The sequence below is a fragment of the Pongo pygmaeus genome, chromosome 7, assembly GCF_028885625.2.
Source record: "Pongo pygmaeus isolate AG05252 chromosome 7, NHGRI_mPonPyg2-v2.0_pri, whole genome shotgun sequence".
NCBI classification, from domain to species: domain Eukaryota; kingdom Metazoa; phylum Chordata; class Mammalia; order Primates; family Hominidae; genus Pongo; species Pongo pygmaeus.
In genome coordinates, this window is record NC_072380.2 from 21,166,452 (window position 1) to 21,178,759 (window position 12,308).

Here is a 12,308-nt window from a genome sequence, read left to right on the forward strand (position 1 = left end):
CTGGGACCTAGACCAGGACAATGGACAACTTTCTCTGTCCTCCTGTTACATTATTTGTGTGGTATTTGACACCACTGACCACATCCTTCTTGACACCAACTTCCAGCTTCTCAAATCCACTCTCTGTTGGATCTTCTTTCACTTCTCTAAACAACTTTTCTTTCTCGGTCTTGTTTTCACACATCTTCTCCACTAACAGTTGGCCTCTCCAATTTTCTATTCTTGGCCTTTTATTAAAATCAATCCAACATGCTCTTCCTACGCAATTTCATTCTTTCATTGGTTTCCACTACCCCTATAGGATACTGACTCCCAAAGCATTACTTTAAATAACTCAGACCAGTCTGGAACTCCACATGAACTATGTCACTCTACTTGACATTGCCAATGAGATCCCATAGTCATTTCAAACCTATTATGTCCAGAACAACTCAGATTTCTCCCTAAAACCTCTATTATTCCCCATTTCTAAGTGACTGGCAGCACCCCGATACACTCTCTTCCACAATCCCTATTTTCAGTCTTTGCCTTCTGATACAGTTTGGCTATGTCCCCTCCCAAATCTCATCTTGAATTATAGCTCCCATGATTCTCACGTGTCATGGGAGGGACCCAGTGGGAGATAATTTAAACATGGGAGTGGGTATTTCCTGTGCTGTTCTTGTGATAGTTGAATAAGTCTCACGAGATCTGACGGTTTTTATAAGAGGAAACCTCTTTCACTTGGTTCTCACTTCTCTCGTCTGCGTCCATGTAAGATGTGCCTTTTGCCTTCTGCCATGATTGTGAGGTCTCCCCAGCCACATGAAACTGTGAGTCCATTAAACCTCTTTTTCTTTATAAATTACCCAGTCTCAGGTATGTCTTTATCAGCAGCATGAAAACAGACTAATACACCTTCCTTCTAACTCATAGTTGCACAGCCCTTGTCCAGGTTAACCCCCAGCTTTGTCTTGTCTGCTCTGCTTTAAGAGCCTCATACCTTATTTGTCTCCCTACTTCCCAACTGACCTTCCCAGAGTGATTGCACCAGAACACAAACATGATCCTGATATTGCCACAGGTGGAACCCTTTAGTGCCTTCCTGATACTGTGAAGCAAAACTCAAATCCCCCATTTCAGTTTCACGGTTCTCCCCAATTTCTGCAGATCTCCCCACTCCCACCCCCTCAGCCTCATATTTTAAACTCCTGTCATGCCAATCAGTTTGCAATTTCCAAACTGCCTTGATGTTTTGTGCCCTTAAGCCTTTATTTTTACTTATGCTTCTTCCTTGGCTGACCCCATCCTCCAACTGGCCGTCACTCCTTTCCTGTACCTCCCCCTTTAATCTTTTCCTCATTACATCACTCCCTCCAGGTGCAATAATACGTTTCTCCTTTGTAAGCCCAGCGTATCCTATGTAGGCTTCCGCTGTAGTACTTACAACATTTTATTACATGTTTTTGTTTATAGAATCACATCTTAATTTTCTTTGCATCCTTAGAAATAACGATGGTAATAATAGTAAACATTTATCAAATAGTATGTCCCAGGAGCTGTTTAAACCACTTTACAGGTATTAACTCAATCCTCACAGTAATCCCATGAGGGGGCCTGATTTTAAAGTTGAGGAAACTGAGGCACAAAGTATTTATATCAGTTGGTGATATAGTATATCACTTAAGGTCACACAATCAGTAAGTGGAAGAGACAGGCTTCGGACCCATTTGCCCTGACTCCAAAGCCTGTGATTTAAACCACTATATTTTACTACCAATGCCAAGTCTATAATAGGCACTTAGTGACTGCTTACTGGATGAATTGATGGGATTAATTGCTTGGGAAGGGGAGAGCTAGATGTAAAACCTGTAAAGGGGAAGTGAATCTATGGACCAAGCAGGGTGAAATAATCCATCAGGACCACTAACCTGGGTTGGGCAATTGCAAGAATCAAAGTCTGTGTCCATATTCTTTTTTTTTTTTTTTTTTTTTTTTGAGATGGAATCTCACTCTGTCACCCAGGCTGGAGTACAATGGCACAATCTCGGCTCACTGCAACCTCCACCTCCTGGATTCAAGTGATTCTCCTGCCCCAGCCTCCCGAGTAGCTGGGACTACAGGCGCCATCCACCACGCCCAGCTAATTTTTGTATTTTTAGTAGAGACGGGGTTTCGCCATGTTGGCCAGGCTGGTCTCGAACTCCTGACTTCAGGTGATCCACCCGCCTCGGCCTCCCAAAATGCTGAGATTAGAGGCATGAGCCACTGCACCCAACCCCTGTGGGCATATTCTGAGACCCAAGAAGTGATTGCCAGAAAAGTGTGGGGGTCCTGGAGCAAGACCACAACAGACCACATGACCTCATTGGGTCCAGAGCCACCAGGACAGAGACTCCTTTGGAGATCTGGGACCTGCCTTTGACAGCCTCAGGGGCAAAGCCACCTGACCACATGACTAAGCAGGGTAGCAAGCCACAGAAGAGACTACCCCCTACTTGTGCACACCCTATTATGTAAGCTCAAATTCTCTCCAGACTGAGCCCATGAGGGTAAGAGGATTTCCTATGAGACTTTGAACTTTCAAGCCTAGCAGACAATACACGGTAGGTACCCATTAAATGTTTATCAAATGAATCAAAAGAAAGCCACAAAAACAAATCCAGGACAGAGACCCCGCCACCCTGTTCTTCTCTTTCTTCCTCCACAAAACCTGTCAAAAGGCTAGTCATATAGATGTCCAATAAATTACAATTCCTAAATATCATTCTTTTAGTGATTGTCTCCCTCTTCCACCATAATCTATAATTAAGTTTCTATTCCTCTTATTGTCCCTTTCTCTCTCTTTAGTTATGAACTCAGAGTCCAAAGAAACAGCAAAAATCAAGCAGCTTAGTGTTGCGAGAGGCCAACTTTGAGTAAGACTTTCTTGTCCCAGCATAACTTATCCTAACTTCTGAACCACTCTTTTCTCCTGTGTAGATATTGACAATAACAGTAATAGAGGAAACACAACTCCAAATCCAGGATATCCTAATAACAAAGAAATAGCAATTCCCATCTTGCATTGCCTATATATTTTTTTCTATCTCAACTCTTCTCATATCTAAACTTATTTTTCCAAAAGTTCCTTACAGTTAGGTACCAAAATCTCTGTTGTTTGATCAATCTCCAAGGACTTATTAAGCATAATCTATGTTCTCAGGATTGAGAAAAATTGGATAGAAGCAGCTTCAGACATGAGTCCTGCTCACAACTTCACTTGCAGAGAATATTATTATTTCAAGATTATAAAGACGAGAAAACAGGCTTTTAAAATTCAGTAACTGGTCTAAGGTCAAATAGCTAGCTGTAGCAGAATTGGAACTTGAAGGCAGGTTTTACTAACTCTAAATCCTGTCTGTGTTCTCAATGAAGCTACTCCACTGTAGTAACAATAGAATTCCAGTAAAGAGATTGTAGTTGAAATTAGGGTAGTCAGGAAAGGCTTCCTGGAGGAAATGGGGTCATCAGCTGGACTCTGGAGATCTTTGGGTTTGGGATTGGTAGAAAGGCAGGAGGAGGGTGTTTCAAAGAGAGGATATCCCATGAACAAATGCACAGACTTCTTCTCTTGCTTCCTCCACAAAACCTATCACGAGGCTAGTCATATACATATTCAATAAATTACAGTTCCTAAATCATCCTTTTAGTGATTATCTCCATCTTCCACCATAATCTATAAGGAAGTTTCTATTCCTCTTATTGTCCTTTTCTCTCTTTGCAATTATAAACTCAGAGTCCAAAGCAATGGCAAGAATCCAACAGCTTAGAGGTGACAAGGGGCCAACCTTGAGTAAGACTTTCTTGTCCCATCACAACTGTGCACAGTGTATAGGGGAAAATGAGAGGAGAGGAGTAAACCGTAAGCAAGGTTGGGACGGATGCAGAAGGGTAACCCAGGGAAGGAGGGTCATTGCCAGGGATCTTCTTTCCTTCTGTGGCTGAGCTAGCGCAGCTCTCACCACTGTGTTTGCCTAGTCTGGACAGATGAAGCCTGGCACTTCCCCCACTTCCCCCCACCCACTTCTCCCCTTCTGAACGCCAACCAATGAGCAGCCCAAACACGTTTCTCAAAGTCTAATTAGCATCAACAATAGTTCAAGCTAATCGCCATAATTAATGGAGAGACAAGGCTGTGACTGGAAAAATTACACATGGGAATAATCGAATGCAGTTGAATCTGGAGCAGCCTCTATTCAGGAAAGCTGGAGGGGGAACAAGTCGACTCACCCTCTATTCCTTTCATTTTTCCTAACGGGCTCCCCACCACCCTGGCCCCCAACAAGCAGCATGAATACAAGAAGGGACAGTCTCATCAAATCAGATTCCATCCACAAGGCAGGCAATGACCTCTCCCAGAGAATTACTGTTATTAGACTTAATTATATAATAATAGTTGCACAATGGCCTGGACCCCCTCCTCTTCTCTGACAACACCCGCACGCCTGCAGTGACAATATTGTTAGAATGGAACCATGTTTTCTCTCCCCCTAAATTACTTTCCTTTCTTTATTGTCCTTGATTTCCCCATATTTCTTTTCTCTTACCACCTATCTCTTCTTCAACATCCCTTTCTTCATCTTCCTTTTCTTTTCACCTCCTCATTCTCTACTTCTTTGAGTTTCTCTCTCCTCCCTCTTCATTTTCCTCTTCATCCTTTGCATTTCTTATGTAAAGACCAGGCAGACATCTGCACCAGTCTTCGGCACCAATCTCCTCTCCAAAGGGCTTTTCTTGTCCTTGGTCCCCTTTTAGCATTTGTGCTAGAAAAAAAAAATGTGATATGATGTCCTCCTCTGTAGGACTTTCTTTCCTTTGGGTACCACTTTAGCAGATCTCTCAATGTTCCTACCCTAATATGACATCTCTAAGTCTTTATGAAATGAGTTTCCCTACCTTCCTTTCCTCCCTTCCTCCCTTTTTTCCTTCCTCCCTCCCTCTATCCCTTCCACCCTCCCTCCCTTCCTTCTCTTCTTTCTTCCTGTTTTAACTTTCAACATTTACTGAATCCCTAAGGTATACCAGGCACATGTAAATATGAAAATGGAAGCCCATGAAGCTAAATCAGGTCCCGCCAGATCATTAAGATAAATGGTTCAGACACCCCAGTGGGCTTTTCACACTGAAGTCTTCTCATTTCCTAGGTAGAAATTGTCAACAAGCTAGACTACGATACTTTGATTTTCATTTGAAATCTTTCTAATATTCCCATTCTCTCCAGCCTCATGTCCACTAACCAAGCCAGTCTCAGCCACTTCATACCTGTATTCTACCAATAGGTTCCTGGAGACCAAGGACCCAAATCCTAGCACCGACCTGACAACCAGAATGGCTAGCCAAGTTCTGAGAAATCCGTAGGGTGGGACTTCGTGCTCAATGCAGGTGAAATGATTGATAGTTGTTGGGTTTTTTTTCTGCTCACTCTGAAGAAAACTCCAGAACAGTGTCATTGTTATTATACAAAGCCAAATGGCATAATTTTAAATGCAGTCTATTCCAGTTTACCACCACAACAGTGACATGGATTATAATCTTTGTAATCTGGTCCCAACTCCAGACTCATACCCAGACATGCCCTGAGAACCTGAGAATAATTTTATTACGTGTGCAAGGGTAGCAACTGGTGAGGCAGAAAGGGATCCACTGGAAAGAAAGAAAAAAGAAAACAGCCAGGGTGACACAGACTCTGTTTCAAAAAGGAAGGAAGGGAGGGAGGGACGGAGGGAGGGAGGGAGGGAGGGAAAAAAAAAAGAGAACAGCCAGGGTGACACAGACTCTGTTTCAAAAAGGAAGGAAAGAAGGGAGGAAAGAAGGGAGGAAGGAAGGGAGGGAGGGAGGAAATGAAGAAGAGAGAGAGAAAGAGAGTGATAGAATGAGAAAGAAAGAGAGGGAAGAGAAGAGAAAGGAAAGGAAAGGAATAAAAAGACAGAAGGGAAGGGAGAGAGAAAGGAAGAAATCATGAAGAAAGAAAGAGAAAGAAAAGAAAAGAAAGAAAAGAGAAAGAGAGAGAAAGAGAAAGAAAGGAAAGGAAGGAAGAAAGGAAGGAGAGAGAGAGAGAGAGAGGGAGGGAGGGAGGGAGGGAGGGAGAGGGGTGTAAGAACGAAGGAAGGAAGGAATCAATCAATCAAAGGGGTCAAGTTTCACTCTTATGTAACTCTGTAACAAACAATGGTAGAAAAGAAGGAACAGAGAGAAAGAGGGATAAAATTTGGCCAACAAGAAGGTTAACCTACAAGACTGTGCTGGCACTTCATTAAGATGAGTAAACGTTTGGAGTTTGGTGCTTTCATAGCAGAAAGGATGATTTATTTCCTCTTTCACTTATATATGCAACCCAGGGGTCAGCAAGATTTTTGGAATTCACATTACATACCATTCTAGATACTTCAGCAATAACCTTCAAACAGCACACCTCTGCTTCCATGTGTTTGTAAGAGGCAGAATAGAATTGTGAAAAAAGCACAGGATTTAGAATCCAAAGACCTGGCTTCATGACATTACCAGTTAATGGGGCTCATGGATTATTCTGTAAAATGAAGGTTATAGTAAGGAAGATTAAAATAATATGTAAGATTATATTCATATTAATATCTAGATTTTGCCTGACCTTATGGGTTTGTTATGAGGATTGCATAATAAACTATGGACTAAAATGTTCTGAAAACTCTTAATTACTGTACATGTCAGTAATCATATTGGATCCCCTACAGAGCTCAGCCCTCCAAGCACTGGGCACATATAAAGTGCATAGTGAATAAGTATGGACTGATTGATACCTACTTCTCTCACATAATACAGAAAAGAATCATTATGGATCAAGTAACTTTCTACTCTCATTAAGCTTACATCCCATAGAGAATGATGAAAAGTTCTGGATCCGCCCCTAAAGTGTGGCTCTGAGAAAATGAGTGTACAGCATGAGAATTAGGGCTAGGCACACCTCTGCCTGCAGCAACCCCACATTGACCTAACTCATTCAGCTGAAATGTCCTCACTCTACATCAAGTCTTGTCCTATTTAATCTGCACCTTATTCATATAATGTCAAAATTATTAGCCTGTTTTAAAAGCGAGAAGACTGAGACTCAGTAAGATTAACTTGGCAAAGTCACAGAACTAATAATTGGCCAGGCCAACATCGTGTCTGCGGATTCCATGTTACTTCCACTGGAGAGCTGAGTTAGGTAGAGAGGGAAAGATGAAGGAAGGCCTCTAGCTAAGCAGAAAGCTCAGAGTCAGAGGCACAGGAACTCCTGTTTTTGCCCCATGACTCGGTTTACTTCCAGCTCTCTGAGGGCACAAGCCGTCCTCTGCAGTGTTTGAAACTCCTGCACATTTTCTGTTATGTGCACCCTACAAAGGAAGGGCGGGCTCCTGTTGTTCCTTGCATTGACTCTGTGTCTGGCCTGGGGTGTGCTACAGGAGCACAGGGGCCTGGTCCGTAAGTGTGGCATTGAGAGAAATAAAGGTTATCTTGGCAATGAAGTCTTCTAAACAAGCTATGAAGAGGGGTGGAAACTCCTCCCTTCCTTGAGGCCTGGAGTGACACACTGTCCTTGTGATGTGTGCTGGAAGGAGTGGAGTTCAGATGTGACTGTCTATAACTCACACGCACAGGCCACACATTGCCACCTTTGGGAGCCAGAGGGCTGGCAACTCCTTCCTTGGTGCCCTCACTGCAGTCTGTTCTGCCTTCTCATTTAAGGCTGATCCACCATACTGCTTATACACTTAACACTCCTACTAGGCTGTAGCCCCACAGGTTGGGGGGGTGTGACTTATCCATCCCAGAGGCCACTCAATCTACTCTTCTGCTTCCAGATGGGGTCAGGCAACCATATGCCTCCAGGCTGAAGAGTACCTTCAAGGTTCAGGGGCTGTTGAAAGTTACCTAAGAGATTCTCTTGTGCCTAAGGTCCTCCCAGAACTACCTGGCAGCCCCCTTTTCATGACCCATTCCTCTGGGAAAGGTGTTGCCTCTCCATTTACCTTAGAAGGGAAGACATTGGAAAACAGGAAGGCAATAAAAAGTGACTAAGCACCTGTTATATGCTATGCACCTGACTAGCTATTTTATGAAATCTCATCAAAGTCTCACAGCCACTCTTAGGTGGCTGGTGTTATTCCCATTCTACAGATGAGATAACAGAGGGCCACCATAGTCCCAGGGTTAGTGAGAAGTGGAATCAGGACTGGACCAGCATCAGAGCTCCTGTTCTTTGTGTCATCCCTACTGACTCCCTCACACAGAGGAGGTCTGAGAGTGTGGGGGGACTGACAGCATGAGCTCCTGCTCCATGACCTGGAAGTTGGAGGTCAGGACCCAGGAAGTGCACGGCTCTGTCTTTCTGAGGGTCAGAGCTCTCCCAGGGCAAGAACATGGTGCCCGGGTCTCTGCTGACTGAGCACTGGTGAGTTGTTCCACCTAGTTGGAAACCACCCAATATCCACTCTGGAATATTCTCCTCTAAAAGCCCCCATTTGGCTCTAATTGTCTCTCAGAATTTAAAATTGTTGATATATATATATATATATTTTTTCCCCCTGCACTAGAAATAAACTGAGTTCCTGATGGGCATGAAATAGAGAATTGAGAAATGTTAAGTACTTTAAAATACACTATTTATTATGCCGTGAATTGTATTTTGTTACTGACATTCTTCTGTCATTATGTGATTTTGGAGAGGGTTGGGTTCTTTTTACATGTGTGTTTTTTCCCCCCTGTTCTCCAGGGAGCTTGTAGTACTTAAAATTGTGTTGTATAATAGATAGTATAATCACTGTAAATTAAATGTGCCTCTGCCGAGTTGTGTTTTATGTTAATTCCATTGTGTGGTGGCAGCTGCTTGGGAAGGAAGCTACGGATTGGCAGGGATGTGGGTTTCTAGCTTAGCCAAGAACCCACAGCTACAGGTTCTGTGCTACAAGTGGTACATTATCCTGGGAATAAGCTAGTGCTTCAGAAGAAAGCAGAGAGGTTAGGAATGGGATAGGTGCCATAATCTGGGCTTGGAAAGACTAACATCGATTCCCAGGACAATGGCCACTGAGATCTTTCCTAAGGGCCACAGAAAAAAAGGGTGAGGGAACGATCTTGATCTAGTCAAGCCCAGACCCATGTCTTTAAAAGCAAAATGTCCGCCTTCATGTGGGACACTATTATCACCCACTTCCAGCTATCCTAAAGCAGTTGGCAGTGAACCCTCAAAATCAAAGGGGCCTGTAAATTTAAGGAACTGTAAGAAATATGTAAAAACAAGGTCTCTGTCTGTTCAACAGCCTTGGAGGCTGAAGAGCTCTGGAGGGCAGCAAGGACAGCAATGGCCAGGGAGAAACAAGCCCAGGGAACAAAGAAAGGTGCACTGCAAACATACTGGGGAAGGAGGAATGGGCCAAACCAGGTCTTAGCCAGCCAGGAACCCCAGGTGAGGCCCAGCATGGTGGATCATAGGATGTTAAAGACACCAGTGCAGAGAGGATATTCTGGAGGCCAGAAAGCCACCTTTTTAAAAAAAATTGAACATCTATTTCCCAGCCACTGTGCTGGTAAGTCTTCTCGTATTTAATCTGCACCTTATTCATATAATGTCAAAATTATTAGCCTGTTTTAAAAGTGAGGAGACTGAGTCTCAGTAATATTAACTTGGTAAAGTCACAGAATAATTGGCCATGCCAACATCGTGTCTGCAGATTCCACGTTACCTCCAGTGGAGAGCTGAGTTAGGTGGAGAGGGAAAGATGAAGGCAGGCCTCTAGCTAAGCAGAGAAGCAGAAAGCTCAGAGTCAGAGATTTGTGAGTGCAGAAACAGCGTGATGAAGTATGCATACTAGAGAGACATGTATGATACATGAAAGTAGAAAATGGTAGCAAAAGTAGAATTCTATGTAGAATGTGTATTAGTCAGCTTGGGCTGCCTTAACAGACACCATAGCCCGGGGGGCTTAAACTATAGATGTTCATTTCTCACCATTTAGAAGGCATAGAGGTCCCAGATCAAGGGGCCAGCTATTCAGTTACTGGTAAGGGCTTTCTTCCTGGCTTATAGACGGTCTCCTTCTTGTTGGTCTCTCCACATGGTGGAGAGAGAAAACAAGAAAGAGAGAGAGAGGGCCAGGTGCAGTGGCTCATACCTATAATTCCAGCACCTTGGGAGGCTGAGGTGGGCGAATCACCTGAAGTCAAGAGTTTGAGACCAGCTGGCCAACATGGTGAAACCCCATCTCTACTAAAAATACAAAAAATTAGCTGGGCGTGGTGGCAGGTGCCTGAGGTCCCAGCTACTCGGGAGGCTGAGGCAGGAGAATGGCATGAACCTGGGAGGTGGAGCCTGTAGTGAGCCGAGATTGCACCACTGCACTCCAGCCTGGGCAACAGAGTGAGACTCCATCTCAAAAAAAAAAAAAAAAAAAAAAAAAAAAAATTAGCTGGATGTGGTGGTGCACGCAGGTAATCCCAGCTAGTAAGGAGGCTGAGGCAAGAGAATTGCTTGAACCCAGGAGGCGGAGGTTGCAGTGAGCTGAGTTAATGCCACTGCATTTTAACCTGGGCAACAAAGTGAGACTCCATCTCAAAAAAAAAAAAAAAAAAAAAAGAGAGAGAGATCTGGTGTCGCCTCCTAAGAGGACACCAATGCTATCACATCAGAGCCCCATCCTTGTGACCTCATTTAACCTTGATTACTCTCATAAAGGCTCTGTCTCCAAACTCAGTCACACCGGGAGTTGTAGAATTCAACATAGGAATTTGGGAGGGACACAAACATTCAGTCCATAACAGTACAATTTTATTTTTATTGAGAATGTATATGACACCAGGCACAGTGTCACACACCTATAATCCCAGCACTTTGGGAGGCCAAGGCAGGAGGATTGGGAGGCTGAGGCAGGAGGAGTGCTTGAGTCCAAGTGTTTGAGACTAGCCAGGGCAACAAAGTGAGGCCTCATCTCTACAAAATATTTTTAAAAAATTAGCCAGGCATGGTGGCGCATACCTGTAGTCACGGTTACATGGGAAACTGAGGCGGAAGGATTACTTGATCCAAGGAAGTGGAGGAGGCTGTGAGCCATAATTGTACCACTGTACTCCAGCCTGGGTGACAGAGCAAGACTCTGTCTCAAAAAGTGTGTATGTCTCTATATATTATATCTATTTGCCATGGGAAGGAGAGACAAAAATATGAGCAGTTCTTATGTCCTCTTTGCTTATCAGTGTTATCTAACTCACCTGCAGTGAGTGTATTTTAATGGTCGATTAAAGAACAAACTTGAAAATCATTTTAGCCTATTTGCTTCAGGCCCTGATACCTGGCAAAGATGTGCGCACAGTGGCCATACTTAGCCCCATCTGCTCAGCTCTGCCAGCTGGCTCCAGCACACTCCTGCTGGGAGGGGTGCCCAGAGGAGGATCCCTGCAACAGACTGACACCTCAACTCTATCCAGTGCCTGCCTGCTCCAGTTAGTGGTCCCTTACCTTTTGGTATCCCTCCTCCTCTGCACTTTTTGGACTTTGATGCCACATGGAGACCAGGGGCAACTGCCTAAAGGGCAGGACTGAGAAAAGCAACAGGCTACCACGCAATTGATATGCAAGAGACAGCTGCGGCAGCCTTTGTATCAGAACCTCACAAAAGCAATTCTCTGCAGTTGATATAAAAAGGTGTCAGTTCTGGTTTAAGTACTGTATTACTAGCAAAGATTTATCTGCCTCAAAGCCGAGCCTCACGCCACCGAGGGAATAAACAGCTCTTCTGCTTATCTGTTTCACAGAGCACAATATTTCTCCAGTTGTTTCTGCTTCCAAAAGGACTTTTTCTTTGCCTTTCCCAGTTGTCTCTAGCAATTTGCAAGCACAAATTACTCATGCCCAGTGATGATGGCAGATGCTCCTATCCACACCCCTTCCTCACCTGGTCTCTGGGGAGGCTGCACAAAGAGAGCAAAGATAGTAACAGGGTCTTTTAAACTGGGGGCAAGTGAGAATATCGAATTCTGATGTTGAGAAACCAAAGGATATAAAGGGGCAAGGGAAATCCCTTTACCTTAAAAGGTTAATAGATTGGCTGGTTTAGAGAGAAAAAAATCATTTAGAACTGTCTGGCCACCGCAATTAGTAGTATCTTTGGAGGGTAAGGTCATATGCAGATTTGTCACTTGGAGGATCCTGGCTTCAGGATGAAGAGGTGGAGACATCTACCATCCCAAGGCTACAGGACTGTCTTCCCAGTAGGGTCATCCCCACTCAAAGTTGCAAAACTATGAAATGCCAAGTCTGGAATTGTAGGAATCTT